The sequence below is a fragment of the Equus asinus genome, chromosome 2 (genome assembly GCF_041296235.1).
Source record: "Equus asinus isolate D_3611 breed Donkey chromosome 2, EquAss-T2T_v2, whole genome shotgun sequence".
NCBI classification, from domain to species: Eukaryota; Metazoa; Chordata; class Mammalia; order Perissodactyla; family Equidae; genus Equus; species Equus asinus.
The window spans coordinates 47119923-47142123 of NC_091791.1; the positions used below are offsets into that span (position 1 = coordinate 47119923).

General features: G+C 36.2%; 1 long non-coding RNA gene across 1 annotated transcript in view; it reads right to left on the bottom strand.

The window, feature by feature from the left end:
- Positions 1 to 7222: 7222 nt before the first annotated feature.
- Positions 7223 to 22201, bottom strand: part of LOC139040801 (uncharacterized) — a 49271-nt gene continuing 34292 nt past the window's right edge. The window contains exon 5 of the long non-coding RNA XR_011495133.1: positions 7223 to 8018. This is a non-coding gene — a long non-coding RNA (uncharacterized lncRNA). The remainder of the gene's footprint in view (positions 8019 to 22201) is intronic.

The window sequence follows — 22201 nt, forward strand, 5'->3', positions numbered from 1 at the left end:
ATCAAGGCAGATCATGCGCTCTCATTGGTAAGTGCATATTCGCGCATTGGCGCGCCCCGCTGTTTGGCGCAGGCGCAGTTATGGCTGGGCCAAGAGGGCGCGCAGGAGTTCTGCGCCTGCGCGCTAGCGTGTGGGCGGTGCTGGAAACTGGAGGTGCGGCTTGACCTCGCTGGTGGTTAGCTTGGCAGCTGGGTTCTCTGTCTACGCGGAAGTGGGAAAAGTATTGCGGTGAGTTTTGGGTTTTAGGGGAAACTCTCAGTATTAACTGTATTTAAGAAAATTCTGCTAAGGTAGAAGGACAACACTGGGTCTGTCTTCCAAAACACTGTGCTTCACTAACGAAGAACAGTGATCCTGGAGACACGGAACAAATGATATCAGTTCAAAAAGCTTACTGCCTTGGAAGATTTTCCAGGAGGCGGTGCTGGGAGAGAGAACCCAAGCAGAGCGCAGCGCATTTCCTGAATTGACGGGCTCGAGCTGAAGTTCTGGGGAGACAAAGGCAGCTAATGTTTTCTGCAGAATGTAGGAGAAAGGAGATAGTTGCTCAGAGAGAAACTCGGAGTTCTGCGGAGCTTTGTCAAGTATTCAGCTGACCACTGAGCATCGTGTGTTTGAGGAAACGACCCTGAAAAGATGTTTAAAGATTCCTAGAGATCAGTTTCGGTCAGAAATAGTGACTGTTTCCACCAGTCAGGCTGCAAAACCGTAATCCGTGGGACACTGGGTAGAGTACGCTGACAGTTTGTGCCTTAGTACTAGGGAATAATTAGCTCCAGCCTGATCACTGCACTCATACCACCTAACAAATCTTAAAAGCTAGACCCAAGTGGACCACTGTTAACAAGTCACTTAAATATATGACAAACCAAAGTTCAATAATATTTATAGAAATACAAAAATTTCCAGAAACCAATAAGGTACAGTTTACTATGTCTGGCATCCAAATAAAAATTACCAAGCTTGCAAAAAAAGGAGGGAAACAAAACTCATAATGAGGAGAAAAATCAATAACTGAATCAGAAGAGAAATAGTTGTTAGAATGGACAGACAAGGACATTAAACCGGTTTTTATAACTATATTCCATATGTTCAGAAAGATAAGCAGAGCTGTAATAAAAATAATAAAAGGTAAAGATGTGAAGAAAGTAGAATGCTCGTATTGCTGGTGGGAATGTAAAATGATGCATCTGCTTTAGAGAAGAGTTTAACAGTTTCTCAAAATGTTAACTATAGAGTTAGTATATGAACCACAATTCCACTCAGGGATATATATCCCAGAGAAATGAAAACGTGCACACAAAACCTTGTATACAAATGTCCATAGCAGCATTATTTACAAGGTCAAAAAGTAGAAATAACACAAATGCCCATGAGCTGGTCAATGGAAAAGCAAAATCTACATCCGTTCAATGGAGTATTTTTCAGCAATAAAAGAAAACAAGGTACTAATACATATGCTAAAACGTGGATGAACCTTGAAAACATGCTATGTGAAAGAAATCACTCACAAAACAGCACATATTGTATGATTCCATTTATATGAAATGTCAGGAATAAGCATATCTAAACAAACAGAAAGTAGATTAGTGATTGTCCTGGGCTAGGGGCTGGCAGGGGGTTGGGGGAGGTTGCTAGCATATGGGAAGGGACTGCAAATAGACATGGGATTTCTTTTGGAGGGTAAATGAAAATGTTCTAAAATTAGATTACGGTGAAGGTTGCACAATTCTATACAAAAAGCCATTCAATTTACACTTTAAATGGATCGCAATAAAAGACTTTAAAAAGTTAGAGATATGAAACATAATAAAGACCTAAATCTTGTAGAGGTGAAAACTACAATGTATAGATGTAATTAGATGAGATCAGTTGCAAATTAAGCATGGCATAATAAAAAAGACATAGCCTTAGAAACTAACATGAATGGGGCCGACCCAGTAGCACAGCAGTTAAGTTCTCACATTCTCCTTTGGCACTCCAGGCTTCACCAGTTCGGATCCCGGGTGTGGACCTATGCACTGCTTGTCAAGCCATGCTGTGGCAGGCATCCCACATATAAAGGAGAGGAAGATAGGCATGGATGTTAGCTCCAGACTAGTCTTCCTCAGCGAAAAAGAGGAGGATTGGCAGCAGATGTTAGCTCAGGGCCAATCTCCCCCACCCAAAAAATAAAGAAAAGAAACTAACATGAATCACAGAAAATAAAATATAAAATCAAAAGAAAAAAGCAACAGTGAGCTGTGGGACAATGTCAAACAGCCAAATATACTTGTAAATGAAGGCCCTGAAGAAGAAGCAAGGGGAGAGGACAAAAACAAATTAAATGATAATGACCAAAGATATTGGAATTTGATGAAAACTATAAATTCACATATCGAAGAAGCTCAACAAACCCCAAGCACAAGAAACATGAAGAAAACCATACCAAGGCATACGTGTCATAATTACATAGCTTAAAACCATTGATAAGGAAAAACCTAACAGCAGCTGATGCAGGGCAGGGACATGTTACGTACAGAAAAACAAAAATAAGGTAAAGATTACAGTAAATTTCTTGTCTGAAACAATGCAAGGGACAGGACAGGGGAGCAACATCTTTAAAGTACTATTAAAATAAAAACAAAAAGTCACCTTTGATTTTTATACACAGGAAACATATCTTCCAAAAATGAAAGTTGACTAAAGATACATTTAGTTATACAAAAGCTGAAGGAATTTATCATTAGCACATCTGCACTACAAGAAATGTGAAAGAAGTTTATCAGGCAGAAGAACAATGACATTAGGTTGAAATCTGAATGTATTCAAAGGAATGAAAGTCACCAGAAATGGTAACTACATGAGTAGATATATATATTTCACTTAATATTTAAATCTTTTTTAAAAAACTAATGAATGAACTGTATCAATAAAAATGTGATGTGAGATTTATAACATATGCAACAGTAAAATGTAACACAAAGTGTGAGAGAGAGGAAATGGAAGTAAATTATATATCTTTATAGTTGATGTAAAGTATATCAGGTGAAAGTAGACTATGATATTAAAGCTGTGTACTATAATCTCTTAAACAATGATGTCAACTCACCCTTTTTGGCCACCAGTGAGTCGCTCCCTTGTAAAATCTTTTCCTTTTGAGTGCAGGTGGAACCTATGTCTTGTTTCTAAATGATGAAATACAGTAATGGTGATGAGATGTCATTCTGTTGGTTAGGCTACTTATTAGGCATAGGTGATGGCATGTTACTCCTATGACACCATTTCATTATATGATACTCCATAGCAAACTGGAGAGAGAGAGATTCTCCTGGCCTTGAGGAAGCAAACGGGCATGTTGTGAACTACCCAAGGTGAGGATCACGTGGCAGAGAACTGTGGGTGACTCCTAGGACCTGAGAATAGACTCTAGCTGATTGCTAGTAAGAAGATGAAGCCCTCAGTTAAACCAACCACAAGGGGTTGAGTTCTGCTAGCAATTTGAATAAGCTTGGAAGCAGATTCTTCCCTAATTGAGCCTCCCGAAAAGAATACCCCCTGGTTAATATCTTGATTGCAACCTTGTAACACCCTGAGAGGAGTGTAAAATCCTGTCCCATGGAAACTGCCTGAAATCCTGACCTATGGAAACTGGGAGAACAAACGTGTGCTATTTTAAGATGCTAAATTATGGTAATTTGTAGTGTAACAATAGGAAACGAATACAAACAACTTCTAAAATAAGAAAGTAAAGAATTATAGCTAATAAGCCAATAAAAGAGATAAAACAGACTCTAAATAGTACTCAACTAATTCAAAAGAAGGCAAAGAAAAGGGAAGAAGGGAAACAGAGGAGACGAAAGAAATAAAAAATAGAAAAATGATAGTTATATGAATAATTACATTAAGTGTAAGTACTTTAAATAGACAAAAGGCAAATATTATGAGATTGGATACAGAAGCAAAACACTTATAATAAGAAATGTACTAAATATAAAGACAAAAGTAAAAGGATGGAAAAAATAACCATGCTAATGCTAATTTAAAGCAAATGGGAGTGGTTATTTGAGTATATAGGCATACCTCGTTTTGTTGCATTTTGCTTTATTATGCTTCAAAGATATTTCATGGAGGACAAGACCCTCCACCAGCGAAAAGATTACAACTTACTGAAGCCTCAGATGATGGTTGGCATTTTTTAGTAACAAAGTATTTTTTAATTGTTATAGACATTGTCTTTTTGCACATAATGCTATTGCACACTTAATAGAATACAGTATAATGTAAACATAACTTTTATATGCACTGGGAAATGAAAAATTTATGTGCCTCGCTTTATTGCGATATTGGCTTTATTGCAGTGGTCTGGAACCAAACCCACAATATCTCTGAGGTATGCTTGTATATTCAGAGGAAAAAATATTACCAGAAATAAAAAAGGTGATTTCATACTGATAAAGAGGTCAATTCATCAGGTGAACTTAATCATCATAAGTGTTTATGCACACCTAATAAGAGGCCATCAAAATACATGAATCAAAAACTGGCTGACTTGCAAGGAGAAATAAATCTATAGTCATAGTGGAGATTTCAGTAAGCCCTTTACAATATTTGTTAGAACACTGCACCTAACAGCAGAATATTCATTCTTTTCCAGTGCACACTAAACAAATAAGCCCATGTTATGATTCATAAAATGAATCTTAATAAATCTAAATTAATAGAAACGTACAAAGTATGTTTTCTGTCTGTAAAGAATCTAAATAATCTCCTCTATATACTTTGAACTTTGATGATGTACTCTAGTGGAGAAGTCCTTTAAATTTTTTTTCATTTAGTTAACTCAATCCTTCTTTAGATTTCTGCTCAAAATTTTCAGACATTGATCAAGCATTCTTTCACCTATTTGCCTAGATCAACCCCATTATCATAGGTTCACAAAGCTCTATGGACTTTATAATACTGGTCACAGTTGCATTTTACATTTGATTGTAAAATTGTTTGGTTGATAGCTTTCTCCCTTTCTAATCAACAAGCTTATTGAGGGCAAGAGTTGGGTATATTTTTGCTTATAACTAATAGTAAGCAATTAATAATAATTTGTTATATGCATATTATATAAGGGGCAGTTTTTGGAAGGTCTTAATAGGCCACTTTTTTTTTCTGCTTTATCTTCCCAAATTCCCCTGGTACATAGTTGTATATCTTAGTTTCAGGTCCTTCTAGTTTGGCATATGAGACACTGCCACAATGTGGCCTGACGAGCAGTGCCATGTCTGCACCCAGGATCCGAACCAGTGAAACCCTGGGCCACTGCAATGGAGTGTGGGAACTTAACCACTCGACCATGGGCCCGGCCCCATTAATAGGCCATTTCAAGGATGCTGGTTTTATCGTAAGAGTAACAGAAAACTATTGAAGTTTTCTCAGTAATTAGATAGCAAATAAGATTTCAGTATAGTAAAATTAAACCTGAATTCTGAGTGAAAAAAAGGACTGGGAAATGATATTATGCTAGTAGTCTTAGTGAAAGATGAGACCATTTTTGGTTTGTATGATTCTGTTTGGTGAAGTGGCAATGGAGATTTATTATAACTTGATGTATTTAGGCGGAATAATCCATTGATTTTATGATTGAGCAGATCTGGATATGTTGGAGTTGCAAACTGTGTCTTAAAGAAGATACTTAGTTTTCTGACTGTGCAACTGGATGAATTGTGTTGCAATTTATTCAGTGATTGTTGGAATAGAATCCTGTTTGAGGAATAACAGAGAAAGATCCTTAACTTGTTTCTGTTGACCTACTAGTTAGAGATGTTTTAGCTATCGAAGTGTACATTTTAAAAAGACACATGGACAAGTAGATTTGGAGCTTGAAAGAAGATCAGAACTGGAAATATACATTTGATGCTTATAGATATATAGACGATTGAAACCATGGAGATGCATGCCACTTCCTAGAATAGGAAAGTGTTAATTCCTAGAGTGAAAAAGAAAACACTGGTGGAACCAATATAGTTGAGTATGTCTGACATGTTATGGATTTATGGAGAAAGGATGGATTTTTAATAAGAGAAAAGTCTACAGTGGTAAGGGAAATAACAATCAAGTGATAAGCTATAGACAAAGGACAAGAAGATTTCCAAAAAGAGAGAGATCATCATGACAAATCATGCTGAGAGGTCAAGTAAGATAGGATGGAAATTATTGATTGGATTTAGCAACATGGTGATTATTAGTATTTGTTGTAAAAGATGTTAGATAAAGTGGTTAGAACTTTAGAAGCCAGAATATATAGAGCAAATATAAAGCAGATTATATAGAAGCATTAAAGCAAAGAAATGGAGATATATAATACAGAAAATTCTTAGGAAAATTTTGGCAGAATACACTAGAGTACATTCACGCTAACTCTCAAATCAGTAGTTTTCACTAATTAAAGTTTTAATAAGCTCTGTTGCAATTTTCTATTATGCCCGTACTTCTCATCTAATGAGAAACGTTTCCCCTAAATGATCTTCTTGCTTGACTATTAAGAGTCCTTTCTGCTTGATGGATCTATTTTTTAACACCTTCTAAATATTCTACACATCTGATACAGTGGGGAAAATAAATGACATTTTCTAAAAGGCACATTTGATTAGAGTGATGAGGAGTGACTATCAATGTGTTTATGTTTGAGGATTTAGGTAACTTTGATCTATTGATCAAAAATTCCCATGGAACTATTGCTTTTGAATAAAAGCTAGTCCAAATATATTAAATGACCTAACTTTACTTCCAAATTTAAATATAGTTAGGGTAAACTGAAGATCAGATCATTAAAGGATCAAACAATAAATAGCAAATCAAAATAACATGCTACAAGTTAACTTGAATGCTATGATTTTAGACAGCACACTGCATGAAGTTGCAAACTTTATTTAACCCTCCACTTGGCTCTGATTTGGAGAGATCTGACCTAAAATTCCAATGAAAATTACTATAGATCAATAAAAATGTATGATTCTAAGTTTTCTCTCTTTCTATGTTGTCCAATACAGGAGCCACAAGCCACTTGTAACTATTTAAATTTAAATTTAAATTAATTACATTTAAATAAAATTAAAAGTTTAGTTTCTAAGTCTTATTTGCTGCATTTCAATGCTGAATAGCAATGTATGCCTAATGGCTACCATATGGGACAGTGCAAATTTTAGAACATTTCCATCGAAAGAAAGTTCAATTGGACAGTGATGATTCAAATAAACTTTTAGGTATATTAAACATCTATATCCTGTACTTTATGTAAACAAAGTTGACATTTACATTAATTTCAACATAACCAACAGGGTAAAAAAAAGTCCAGAGTTTAAAAAATGTCACATTTGCAGGAAAGAAGTTGCAAATGTGTAATATGTATGTGTTTATGAATTTAAAGAGTGCTTATTTTCAGCTCATCAAACTCTAATGCCCTCCATAAATTACATATAGAAATTTTGTGTTGTTCAACCCATTTTCTTCTGTTGCAAAGAATAATAACACAGCCAGCAAGGAAGTAAAACCAATTCGCTTAAGCATGTAATTGATATGGGCAGTATATTTTCATTATTAAGATGGAAACATCTATTCAGTCATTGAACAAGTGGAAAGTAAAAAAAGTAAAGCATGTGTTCCTGGAAGTAGAAAATGTCCTCACTCATTTTGAAGCATTTATATTGTAGCACATGTGAAATGGTTCTGAAAATAGTACTTACATTAGCACTCAAATGGAGCATCAACTGTTTTACTGGGATGCATGAGGGGATTATGGGGGCAGATTCATCTGAGATTCATAGAGCATTAAGTAAATATAAGTGATGAGATAAGACATATCTTTGCAATTGTCTGTAGAAAAAGCACTTCCAGTGCTTTATAAAACATTAAAAACAACATATCATTCTTTTGGGACTGATTTCCAGTTGCATAGAAACTTCCGTTTGGCTTGTCCAGCTCTCCCAGCGTTATTTTCAGGTTTGATGTTGTATTTCCAGATCTTCTCTACCCCGTGGCAAGGTCATCTAAATGAGTTGTGGGAAATTCAATGAATAAAACATTATATATAAATAGGTATGTATATTCATATATATATTTACATCTTTTTTTCTGTCTATATCAATCCATCTTGACGTATGTCTTCATATGTGTCTTTGTATGTCTTACACCATAAATATTAACTAAAAAGTAATATTTTAAAATCTATTTAATTTTCTCCTAGAATTTTAACACCAGCTGTTTTTCTCTATAGAGTTCACTGATTTTTTTACTTCCCATGTCACAGTCACTGACAGATTACTAAAATGTAATTCCATTGTGATATTTATTAATTCAGAGGCTAAAGCAATAATGGTTCAGGTAAATAAAGCACATGTGCCAGGACATCATCAAAGGATGCTTAAGCATGTATTAAATTTTGTTCATTATTGTGATATAACCTTCAAAAATATCTCCTCTTTTCTACCTTCCTAAACATAGAACTATTTCTATGTTTATATCACTTTAGACCATTAACTAATGGATATTCTTTTCTATGTTTCAAATATTCTTGAGGCAAGACCTTAGAATTTACATAATTTAACCTGATAAATTAAAAAAAATTACATTTGGTAATGGTAACTTTTTAGGATGTTTTTCATTAGTTAGCATCACAAAATATATGATGAAAATTTTATTTAAAACAATAAATAATTATTCCTGTTGTGTAGGTGTTTTAATGCGTGAAAGCAAATTGTATATTTGATTGGAACATCTATGCAGTAAATTAATCATATGGCAGACAATACAAATAGTTGATCAAAAAGTGTTCATAGGGACTCAAACTCTTGATGAAGAAAATATTTTTGCTTTTATCAACAAATGAATTTATCCTCTGGTTTTACTCTGTGTGTGTGTGTGTGGTGTGTGTGTTTTCAGTCTTGCTCTGGGAATAACAAATTCCCACTGGTTTGCTTACTTTTTAAAACAGCTTTATTGAAGTATGAATTTCATGTGAATTATAATTATCAATTTTAAATGTAAATGCAATGATTTTGTTATAAAGTTGTACAATCAATTTTAAGACATTTTCTTCACCCCTAAGAGATCCATTTTGTTGTTTGCTGTAAATCCCTGTTCCTACCCCAGGTCCAGACCAAGGGGATATATTTTTTCTGTCTCTGTAGTCTAGCCTTTTTTGGACACTCGAGAAACATACTGTATGTAGTTCTTTTGCATCTGGCTTCTTTGTCTTAGCACGATGTTTTGAGGATCATCCATGCTGTAGCACATATCAGTAATTTGTTCTTTTTTATTGAGGAATATATTCCAATGTGTAGATATACCACATACAGTTTACCTTTTCCCCAGTTGATGGAAATTAGATTGTTTCTAGTTATTGACTTGTACGATTATGTTGCTGTGAGATTCCCTTAAAAGTTTTTCTTTGAACATATGTTTACATTTCTCTTGAGTAGATACCTAGTAATGAATTGCTGAGTCACATGGTAAGTTTATGTTTTGGTATTTTCTAAAGTGGTGCTACCATTTTACATTCTCACTTACAGTATAAGAGAGTTTCAATTTCTCCATGTCTTCACATGGTATGCTCAGTAGTTTTGATTAGAACCATTCCAGTGGGTGTAAAGTGGTATCTCATTGTAGTTTTAACACGTATTTTCCCCTGATGACTAATTATGATAGCTATGTTTTCATATCTTTATTATCCATTTGTGTATCTTCTTGGATGAAATATCTATTCAAATATTCTGCTCATTTAAAACAAAAATTTGGGTTTTTTTTTTTTGAGAAAGATTAGCTCTGAGCTAACTGCTGCCAATCCTCCTCTTTTTGCTGAGGAAGACTAGCCCTGAGCTAACATCCAGGCCCATCTTTCTCTACTTTATATGTGGGACGCCTACCACAGCATGGCTTGCCAAGTGTTGGCGTGTCCGCACTCCGGATTCCAACCTGCGAACCCTGAGCCGCTGAAGTGAAACGTTCAAACTTAACCTCTGCACCACCAGACCAGCCCCAATAGTTATTTCCTTAATAGTGAGTTGTAAGAGTTATTTCTATTCTACATAGAAGTCTGTTTATCAGATATATGTTTTGGAAATATTTTTTCCCAACCTGTGGCTTGTCTTTCATTTTCTTAACAGTGTCTTTTAAACTGTTTAAGAACACTTTGCCTAACTGAAGCTATGAAATGTTTTTTCTATGTTGTCTTCTCAAAGATTTTAGTTTTAATTCTTCTATTTACATTTATGATTAATTTTTAGTTAATTTTTGTGTACAGCGTGAGGTAAGAGGTTAAATTCATCTTTCTGTGTGTGGACACCCAATTATTACAACACGTGTCAAAAAACTGTTCTTTCCTGGGGCCAGCCCAGTGGCACAGCATTTAGGTTCACATGTTCCACTTCGGTGGCCTAGGGTTCACTGGTTTGGATACCGGGTGTGGACACGACACTGCTTGGTGGGCCATGCTGTGGTGGGTGTCCCACATATAAAATAGAGGGAGATGGGCACGGATGTTAGCTCAGGGCCAGTCTTCCTCAGCAAAAGGAGGAGGATTGGCAGCAGATGTTAGCTCAGGGCTAATCTTCCTCAAAAAAACAAAAACACCACAAAAAAACTGTTCTTTCCTCATTTAATTGTCTTAGCACCTTTTGTTAAAAATCAGTTGACCATAAATGCATTGTATTTCCTGGACTTTCCATTCTGTTTCATTGATCAACATTTTTATTCACATTGTTTTGATCATTGCACCTTTATAGTACATTAGAAATTGTGAAGTGTGAGTCTTCTAACTTTATCTATCTAGTCTTTCTTACAAAAATGACTAGGCTATTTTGGGTCTTTTGCATTTCCATATACGTTTTAGGAATGACTTGTCTTTTTCTGCCAAAAGACCTTTCTGGGATATTTTTTATGGATTGCATTGAATTAGGTTGGAAAGTATGGATTATGGTTTTTGTTTGTCTCTGTTTTTTAAAATTTATTTTTATTTTTACCACTATATATTTCAAAGGTTGGCTGCCAATAATTTTCAGAGAAGACTTAGTACCCTTACTCCATGAGACACTGAACCAGACATCACCAAGTTTCCTCGGGAATTCTCTAGAACTATTGAGACCGAACTCTAGGCCCATAAACTCTTCTTTCTCCAGATAAATATGTTAAACACAAACATAGAGGTGGGCCAGTTAGACTTCCAGAACAAATTTTATATTCAAATCAAAGAATTTGACACAATAACCGTACTTTTTTTCAAAGAAAGTAGACACAAAGATGAAATACTTCATTAATAGGACACAGTAATATATTGACAAAGCTAGATAATTTGCTCTGACACACTTAGTTATTTTTTTCCTTCATAAAAATGTAAGAAAACCTACCCTCTCTGAAAGTTTCAGGAGCTAATCTTAGCATTTTGAAAGAAGCAACAACAAATTCTAGACTGAGGTGCATATTTTGAAATTTAGAAAATGAAATGATCAATTCATCCTTAAATGTGGCATCTGTGGAAATTTTGTACTGGATGGATGAAATTCATATTTACTAATCCAAAGACACTATATTAAATTTTTAAAAGAATAAATATTCTATCATTTAGTTGCCACACAGAAACTCTCTGCACTTTTTGTTATTGATATATAGTTGACATAAAATATTATGTTAGTTTCAGGTGTACAACATAATGATTTGACCTTTATATACATTACAAAATGATCACTATAAGTCTGGTAACCATCCATCACCGTACAAAGTTGTAACACTACTATTGCCTATATTCCCTATGCTGTATATTATATCCCCGCTACTTATTTATTTTATAGCTGAAAGTTTGAACTAACTTTTATTATTTCAAATTAATAGAAAGAAAACAGGTGCTCAGAAAAGCTTAACCAAAGTAACTTAACGAAGCCCACGGAGCTAGTAAATTGCAGAGCTAAACCTAAAACAAATCTATCTAATACCGAAGTCAGCTCTTTCTATTGCATGCACTAATTGGAATTAGACCTGAGAGGTTTTGGGCAATAAAATTCAGCCTTTGGGGAAGGTCTGTTTTTCCTCATGCCATCAGCATCTTACTCTCTAGCTTTTTCTCGGTAAATGTTTTTAAAATTGATTTGAAGTTGTTTTCTTTTGTCCTGTTCTGCCTATATGCTGCAGTGTATATATACCTTATATTTATGCTTTCTGAAACTTTTAAAACTTTATTAAAAAATTCAGACCCTAAAACAGTTGGGAGAGGGCATATCTTAGTACAAATAGATTTATGAACATCCTTCGATTACAGAACTCCAATGACCAGCATTTTCAACATTTTATATCTTCAACTATATTTTCTCTAAATGTTTTGTAGAAAAAGTGAGTAGAATAGGGAATGTACTTCAGAGCCTGACCTTAGCTGAGAAAGGCATATTGCATCAGACAAAATTAGTTGTCCCCTGAAGATGCTGAAAATCAGGTTTCTTATTGCATAATTCATGGCAAAATACAAAGAACATGGTGTTTGTAATAAGAGATTCAAGTTCAATCTCAGTTCAACTGCCCAGTACATATGTGACCTTGGGACAATTAAGTAAAATCAAGAATTCAATTTTCTCATTTATTAAATTGGGATAATGATGAGCAGGTTTCTTGTGAAAAACCAAATAAAATAATTTTTGGAAAATATCTTGACCTGTGTTTGGCACATAGTGGATATTATTAACATTTTAGTTTCCATTCCCACCAGCCCCTTTTGGGAGTCATATTTAAATAAAGCCAGAATATGAATAACTTCAGAAATTATTTTGAAGAGTCTGTCATGTAATTACTCAATAAATGCGTAAATGTATACAACATGGATTAGTCTTGTTTTCCAATAAACTATATCTCTTCCAGTTGCATTAAAGTTTAACATGATTTACAGTCTTTAACTTTCACAGTTTCCTATCATTCATTTTTCAATGTCAACTTGATCAGTAAACTTAAAACTCTAATTTTGTGTTTCATTAAAACAAGAATTAAGAAACATTTTTTCAGAGACTTAGCATTTAGCTCATAAAGCTATTACTACTTTTCTACAAATTATGATTCCAAAAGTCACTGATAGTCTGTTGTTAGCTACAGCTGTGCTTTGCTGGAATTTTCAGCTCAACATACTATATCTTGTTTTAGGAAGAATCTTCATGTTTAGCATTTAAATTGCAGATCATACAGCAATTCTTGCCTTGATTTGCTGGTTCCAGATGGATAGATTCTGACTTACACCATGTTCAATTCCCTATTTCAGTCTGTCATTCCTGTAACAATGCTCAGCATCCATGCAATTTGGACACGGACCATCAGAACTAAATTGCAAGACCCTCGTGAGAAAGGATATCTCACTAGGAGTAAATGCCCATGAAAGCCTTTTAAATCTTTTCTAATCATGATCCAACGCTCCAGCTTCTTACTTTTTGTTTTCTGACAGTAATGAAGCAAAACACCATGATGAAAGCTTGAAAGCTAAAGAGATTGTTTTTAATTCTCAAACTCAGTTTTATGTATCTGTTGCACTTATAATCATGTTTAGATTGTTCCCATTGCTTTCCTCTAATTTTCATGGGAGATAATTTCACCTTATCTATATAAATCTTTCCCTTTCAGTTCAAGATGAGTTATCTGTTTCCCTTCATTGATTAAGCTAAGCGCTAAATTGATTTGGTTTTTACTACTCAGCAGCCATCAAGATTCACCCAGGGACAGCTAGTGTCTCATAGGTGCAGGAAGTGGGCAGCTTGGAAAAGCAAGAGAAAGAACAAAGACATAGTTTGGGGTTCCTCCCCATTTTATTCATATCCATTTACTCCTCAATATTACAGTATTGTTACAGAAATTACTAATCTTTTTGAAAAATTTGCATGAAAAAACATGATTATGAGAAAAAAGTCATAAATCTTCAAGTAACTTTATATTTCCATTAAATAAAATGTATTAAAAAATAAAACTCAGGCTAGCCCCAGTGGTCTAGTGGTTAATTAAGTTAGGCATGCTCTCCTTCTGGGGCCTGGGTTCATTTCCCAGGCATGGACCTACACTGCTCTGTTAGTGGCCATGCTGTGCTGGTGGCCCACATATTAAAAAATAGAGGAAGATTGGCATGGATGTTAACTCAGCAAATCTTCCTCAGCAAAAAATAAAATAAAGTTAAAACGCAAGTCACTCCTGGCAGTCTCCCCTTTACGAGTCTCTTTATATCACATAGATACACCATGTCCAAAAAACAATAGAATTTGGACAGTTATTTTAGTTTCCAAGTAAGTAAAAATTTTGAAAAATCATGGTGATTACAATATAGGTTTCCATTATTTCAGTGTCACAATGCACTGTGTCATTTTACAAGTACTGATTTACTGCAATTTTTGTCAGTTATTTTGGCAGTTTTAGATATCCAGATATCAATATTTCTTATTAAGGTGTACAAAGATACTTATTTCTTGTATTAAATTGTTTTGTTTTGGTGAGGAAGAATCACCCTGAGCTAACATCCATTGCCAATCCTTCTCTTTTTTTATTTTTTTTTGCTTGAGGAAGACTAGCCCTGAGCTAACAGTCCTGTCAATCCTCCTCTATTTTGTACATGGAATGCCTCCACAGCATGGCTGATGAGTAGAGCAGGTCCGCATCTGGGATTCAAACCAATGAACCCAGGCCACCGAAGCAGAGCATGCAGAACTTTAACCACTTGGCCACGGAGCCGGCCCCCTCTGTTAATATTTTTTTTGTTAGTTAGGTTGAATCCGTTCTGTTGATCTGTGTTCAAGTTCAGTCATTTTATACTTGTCATTGACACTGTCTTAAGTATGTCCAATGAGATTTTTGGTTTTAACTTCAGTTATTGTAGTTTTCAATTCTATAATTTCCTTTTAGTTCTTTTATAGAACTTCTATTTCTTTGCTGAGATTTTCTCTTCATGTGTTTCAGGAGAATTTGTAATTGATTTCTAAAGCATTTTTAAGACAATTGCTTTTAGAATTCTTGTCAGATAATTCCACTATCAGATCCATCTCCATATTGGCATTTGTTGATTGTCTTTTCTCATTAAATTGTGCTTCTCCTCTTTCTTGTTATCATGAGTGATATTTTATCTTATCATGGACATTTTGTTTATTTTGTTAGGAGACTCTTGTTCCTATCTAAGTATTCTATCTTAGCAGGCAGTTGCCCTGTATTAGTGTGTAAGTTATAGTATGTTTCTCTAAGCTTAACTCCCATGAAAGTTTAGTTTCTGAACCCTTGCAATGTTATTCTTGTCTGCTTTGTTTTCTGGTACTGCTGGGACTCCTGCTCAAGCCCTACTGGTGCCATCTCTGGGGTCACTGGGCAGTCTTCTGGGGTGAGGCAAGAAGCCAGTGAACCTAGTACCCTTATTCCACTGGGTGGAAGACAGGGAGTCACAGGGTTTGCTATTGTAGTAGCCAAGAGAAAGGACCACTCTCTGGGCCCTGGTTCTGAACTGGGGTATAGGATAGGTAGAACTTTGCTTCTGCAGCTGCTGGGAAATGACACCACTCACTTGGCCTGAGTTGTGGAGCAGGGACTGGGATGGCTGAGGTTTTGCTGCTGCCACTGCTATTGGTGAATTGGATCATCAGCAGAGGTCCCATTTGTGGAGAAGTACTTAAGGTTCCCCACTAGGTCTATGTTGGGCTTCTACTTTCCCAGTCCTTTGGTCACAAAGAGCAGGTTTTCTCTTTTTTCCCCTTCTTTTCTTCTATGCCTGTTGGTTATTCTTTGTTGTAGGCTTCTCCATTGCCCAGTCCAGGGTATATGAGAGATGAAAAGAAAATCCAGGGAACTCACCATGTTTTCATTCCCCAAATCCTGCACTCTCTAGACTGTACACATTCTTCTTTTCAGCTTTCAGATTCCTCTTACTGTTCTCTGTTAAGTAATTTCCAAGGTACAATTATATTTAGAGAGAAGGAACCAGGAAAAGTGAATCTATACCATCTTGTTCTAAAACCTTAGCTATCATTTTTAAAGCTGTGGTTATAACTTATATTTCTATATACTTAGAAATTAGAAGTGATCCTGGAACATGCTAATACTTGGAAAAAATTCTAAATAAATGAATTAACAAGTGAGTTGTTGCTTACATAAAATGAAAGAAGGAAAGACAGGATAAAGGAAGAAAAAGAAAAGGAAAAGAAAGAATGCTGTTGCCACTGGACTATTCTAATAACGATCTTGTATATTGGAAAGAATACCAGCCTCACATGTGTTACTAACCAATGTAGAATTACTATGTATCAATTTAAATTCTATAACCTTATGTTTTCTCATCTACAAAATAAAAAACTGGGCCGGCACGGTGGTGCAGCGGTTAAGTTCGCACGTTTCGCTTCGGCGGACCAGCGTTCGCCAGTTCAGATCCCGGGTGTGGACATGGCACCACTTGGCACACCATGCTGTGGTAGGCGTCCTGCATATAAAGTACAGGAAGATGGGCACTGATGTTAGCTCAGGGCCAGTCTTCCTCAGCCAAAAAGAGGAGGATTGGCGGCAGATGTTAGCTCAGGGCTAATCTTCCTCAAAAAAATAAATAAATAAAAAATAAAAAACTTTGTTTAAAATTTGTCATCTCTTCCAGTCATATGCTGTGGCTCTCAAACAGTTTTTCTGAAAGTCACAATTGATGCTGTACTTAAAAGTAATCTTCTATTGAGCTTACAGTTGTAACCCCTGAGGCAGCATGCAAACCCTTTGACACAGCCATGCAGTAGTGGGAAACAGCAGCAAGTCGATTGGACTGGTGTAAAACAATAAGGGATTCTGTACATCTTCCCAATCAATGGCATATGTAGGGCATGAGTCAAAGAGGTTGAGCTGCCAAAAATGAAAGGCTCCATAGAGCTTTCACCTGTGAGCAGCTGGTCATACACTTTTGGTTTTTCCAAATATGTTCACATGTGGAGAGACTATCATAACCCACTGGCTATTATCTTTGAATATCAAGGACAAACATGTCACAGCTAATGCCCATCCAACTGTTAATGCAGTCTGTGCCTTTGTTGGAACTTCTGTTCCCAGTCTAATGGATATTTCGTTTAACTGATAACTCTCCCTTGTTGATGTACCATCAGGCCCTAAACTTTTTATGTAAGAAGTCACTAAGAATGTGCTGAGGGTGCATATCTTTACTCTCTTGGCCCCAACTCGCTAATTACCTTATATAATATAAAGTGTGTTATAGAAATCTTGCAAGGAATTGATAATAAAGTTGTCAACAGAGGAGAAATATACAAATACATCATGAAAATACTGTTATGCTAATATCATAATCATATTTTATACACACACATGCATGCACACATTTAGCTGTAGTTAGAGATATGTACACTAGCCTTACCAGGTGTATAGTATGCCTTGTGTTATACATGGCATTATGGTCACTCTTTTCAGATGCAAGTGCAAAGACTGTTCAAAGTTAACATTATGATAGCCTTTTACAATCCCTTTTCCTAAATGTAGGTAGAACTTTCTAAATTGCAAATCTGATAATGTATTTACATTATTTTGTTGTCTTTAAATGCGTATTTATTGAATATCTAATACACACTGTATATGACATGGAGAATATTGTTCAAGGTGTGACTAAAACAAATATGAAAGTTACAGTCTATTAGGTGAAAGCTTGGGAGACCATACTCTTTAAATATTTTACTAGTCCCTTCATGGTATGGACTCTGATTACAACTTCTTGCAGAGTTTTTCTCTTTATTCTCTCCTCCTTGATTCCCCATTCCCCCATCCTATACCTTTCCACTCCAGAGTAAAACCTGCTTTCTGTTGCCATTTCTGTTGCCCTCACATGCTCTTTCTTTTGTCTGAAATACTATCTCATTTTCTAAACCTGCATGCTTATGTGGAAAGTACCACTAGTATTTCATTCCTAGCTTTGATATCAGTTCTTCTGGAAGGCCTTTCCTGATGATCCTGACAGCCATTGGACGTTAGCTACATGCTCCTCTATTCTCCTGGATCACGCTGTAGTGTCCTATAATAGCTCTAATCACATTGTTTCTAACAATATCATATAGTCTTATTTAATTGTCCAAAGCCCAGATGGATTTTGAGTATCTTGTTTTTAATTCCCTTTTTTTTTTATTGTGGTAAAACACATGTAACATGAAATCTACCTTTAAATATCTTATATGATAGATATATCTAAAGTAGTTAGTCCCTTAGAAGCAAAAAAGTAGAATTGCGGTGTCCCGGGGCTGGTGGGGAGGGGGAAATTGGACAGTGTTGTTCAATGGATATAAAGTTTCAGTTAAGGAAGATGAACACGTTCTAGAGATCTGCTTTAAAACAATGTGCATATAGTTAACAATACTGTACCGTACTACTTTCTTTAGGATCAGTTTCTGGAGTTTTCTTTTGTTCCTTTGACTGGGCCATGTTTCCCTATTTCTTCACGTGTCTTGTAACTTTCTGTTGGGATCCACACATTTGAAAAAAACCAGCCACCTCTCTAAGTCTGATGGACTGGTTTCATACAGAGAAAGACCTTTCCCAATCATCCCAGCTAGAGATTTTGGGAACCTTTCAAATCTTTTTTGAGAATCCATCTTCTCTAGGTTTGTGCATGTAATTTCCCAATTAGAGAGGTTTGATGGGGTTTTTTGGCTCTGTCTCAAGCCACTTAGCTCTCTGCATCCCACAGGTATCCAAGATAAACCTGTCGGTGCTTTACATCAGATGAGACACAGGCCAGTCCCTCAAGCAGCACTTGCAAAGCAAGAACATTGGACTCATGCTCTACTCTCTTCTTTCTCTCCCCAGGGGCAAGACTCGAGCTGGGTGCTTACTTCTGATCGTCGCAGACTGTGGTGGTTTCTATCATAGTATTACAGGTTCAACCACAGTCTGCTGAGTTCTCTTTTGTTCTCTGCAGCCCCCAGGCACCCAAAGTATGCCAGTTCCTTGTCAGTGCCCCGAATCAGGTGAGAGACAAAGCAGTCCCTTAGCATCCCCTCTCCCCCAAAATCTAGAACATTAAGTGTACATTCTGCTCTTCATTTTCCTTCCCAAAGGAGAAGCCACAATTTGGGCTTTTCTTCCCAATCACAAGCTGTGCCAGCTTAGGGGAGCAGCGGACATGGTTAAAATGAAACAGCTTTTCATACCTGTTTCACTGTGGCTGTTCTTGGATTTGAGCTTGCCTGGGGTGCTGTATCTTCCTACCTGATTTCTCAAGAGCTCATAAAGACTTTTTGGACTCTATTTTGTTGTTAAGTTGATGTTTCTGTAGTGAACCGAGGTCTGGAGTTTCCTAAACCATCATTTTGCTGACATTGCTCTTCCGGATTTTGAGTATCTTGAAGAACATTGTTTTCTTAGTAGCCAGTACACTGCCCAGCACACAGTTGGTATTCAACAAATATCTGTAGAATCTGAATGAAGTAGTCCCAGTTCAGGTTTAGACTACCCAGCTTGTTTCTAGATGAGATGAACGTATTTGGTTTTATGAAGACATCGATGCTTTGGCAGGTTTGTTCATTTCTCTTCAAGATAGGGGACTTCAGGGCACAGTCTCAGTGCAAATTCAACTTAAAAACAGCAAAACCTAGAGCAGTGCTTTCCAACAGAATTTCTGCAATGATGAAAATGTTTATTTCTGCTCTCTGAGAAGGTTGCCAGAACCCATTCATGGCTTTTGAGCCATGAAATGTGGCTAATGTGAGGATAAAATTTAAAATTTTATATAAATTTAATTATTTTAAATAGCCACGTGTGCCTAATGGTTACCATACTGCACCGTGCAGCTCCAGGGGACTTGAAAGCTGGCATGGGTCTCTAAAACTGCAATTTGAAAATATTTATGCTACATTTGTTCTTTTTCCCTTCTCAAAACGATCCTTCAGAGATGCAGTGCCATTGTCTCGATCTTGACCATAAGTTTCTACCTGCTACTACATCCAGTTGTTTTTGTTTTGCTTTGTTTTGTTTCCTTCCTTCTCCTTTTTCTCTTTTGTTTTCTTGGCTATGTATAAGCATCAGAAAAACAGGCAAAGCTTTCACCTTTCTATGGTTATTATTCCATAGCATTTAAAAATTTATATCAAAGCAAAACTGTATATTTATTAAAATCAAATAATACCAAAAAGTTTAAAAAATAAATGAGATATTTTCCTAGCCACAACTTTGCCCCACCTCTGAGTTTTGCTCCTTTGAAGCAACTACTTTGAATTCTTACAACTATTTCTTCTATTTCCTTTCATATATACATAAAATATGCTTAAACTTGATTTTTCAGTTTTACATATTATCTTATACCCGTTTATGACAGATGTGGTTCCAACTCTCTTTTTGTGTGACCTGACCTGAATACACACACAAACACACATGCACATATGCACACACATGCACATGTGCCATTTCCCTTTCCTCATCATATATTATAATTACATCATAATTTTGGTTAAATCTAATTTCAGTGTTGTACAAATAAATCTCTGTAAATGATGATCACTCTTGAGGCAGGATTTTGAATAGAAATGCCTGTCATCTACACTTGATGCTCCCTTTCACGTGAGCACTACTGGTTTCTTTCTGCCTCCTCACATATTTGATTCTAGGGGAGGTAGCTATAGTGATCTACTTGGTGAGTTTGGAAGGAAAAGCGGAGAATATTTGGCCCCGCCCCTTCCTCTCACTTCTTCTCCATTAAGAATAAACTTGCTCATAGAGTGACCTCCATGGCCTCTGGTTTATGGCTCCAGGCTCTGCCCTGGCAAAATACGGGAGGTCTGTAGTTTTGGGAGATAAAAGTCACCTTTGGGGAAGCAGAACACATGTAGTGCTTGGGGAGTCCATTTGTCCAGGGTCTGTGGCTTGGATCTTGGATTTTAGTTGGTGGACAGGGCACTGTGAATGCTTTTAGAGGACTATGTCACAATATGTGTATTTGACTTTTAACTGCTGAGTCTGGGCAGGAGAATTTAAACTGCAATACTTTGACTTATGATGGCTTTGACAACAAGAAAGTGGCTGATCCTATAGAAACTGAGCTGTACTATTGGGTCTTGATCAAGTAAATAGAGGTCAAGGGCTTCAGCAAAGTTTTAGGGTCTGGGAAAGCTCTAACAAGTACACAGACCATAGGTAAGTGGAAATGGTCCTTTTGATAAGAGATTTAACTTCTCTAAGCTTTACTTTTTCTTTTTTTTTTTTTTTTTTAAAGATTTTATTTTTTCCTTTTTATCCCCAAAGCCCCCCGGTACATAGTTGTGTATTCTTCGTTGTGGGTTCTTCTAGTTGTGGCATGTGGGACGCTGCCTCAGCCTGGTCTGATGAGCAGTGCCATGTCGGCGCCCAGGATTCGAACTAACGAAACACTGGGCCACCTGCAGCGGAGCGCGCAAACTTAACCACTCGGCCACGGGGCCAGCCCCAGCTTTACTTTTTCTTATATAAATTACTGAAAATAATTCTACTTCATGGAATTCAGACTTGTTATAAGATAATATAAATAAATTAGCAAAGTGACTGACACACAGTGACTTATTAATATTAGATATTAATGTTATTGTCTGCATATCAATTATACTATAAGATGAATAGTTCACATTCCTTCACATTATATGTTCATATACCCAGAATGCCATGACGATTCTGAGCAGAGGCAGATTCATTAAAATAGATAGGAGGTTGGATAGTAAAATAACATATATATGGATAGTCCAGAGTATTGGCTCCAAATGCAAAATGTAATCCCTGCAATTGATGCATGGTATACAATACTTTATAATGATTTCTAAGTCCATACTGTTATGACTGAATTGTGTCCCCTCAAAATTTATATGTTGGAGCCCTACCCTCCCCCCCCCCAGTAGGACTGTTTCTGAAGATAGGGCATTTAAGAAGGTAATTAAGGTTAAACGAGGTCATAAGGGTAGGCCCTAATCCAATAGGACTGCTGTCCTTTTTGAGGAAGTGACACCAGGAGTGTCATATATACAAAGAAAAGGCTAAATGAGGATGCAGCAATAAGGTAGCTGTCTGCAAGCCAAGAAGAGAAGCCTCACAAAACACCAACCCTGCTGGAACTTTGATCTTGGATTTCCAGGCTCCAGAAATTTGTTGTTTAAGTCTTTGAAGTCTGTGGTATTTTATTATGGCAGACCAAGTTGACCAATAAGCATACCTTATCAACTTGAAACAGAATGTGATTCCATAGCTTTGAACC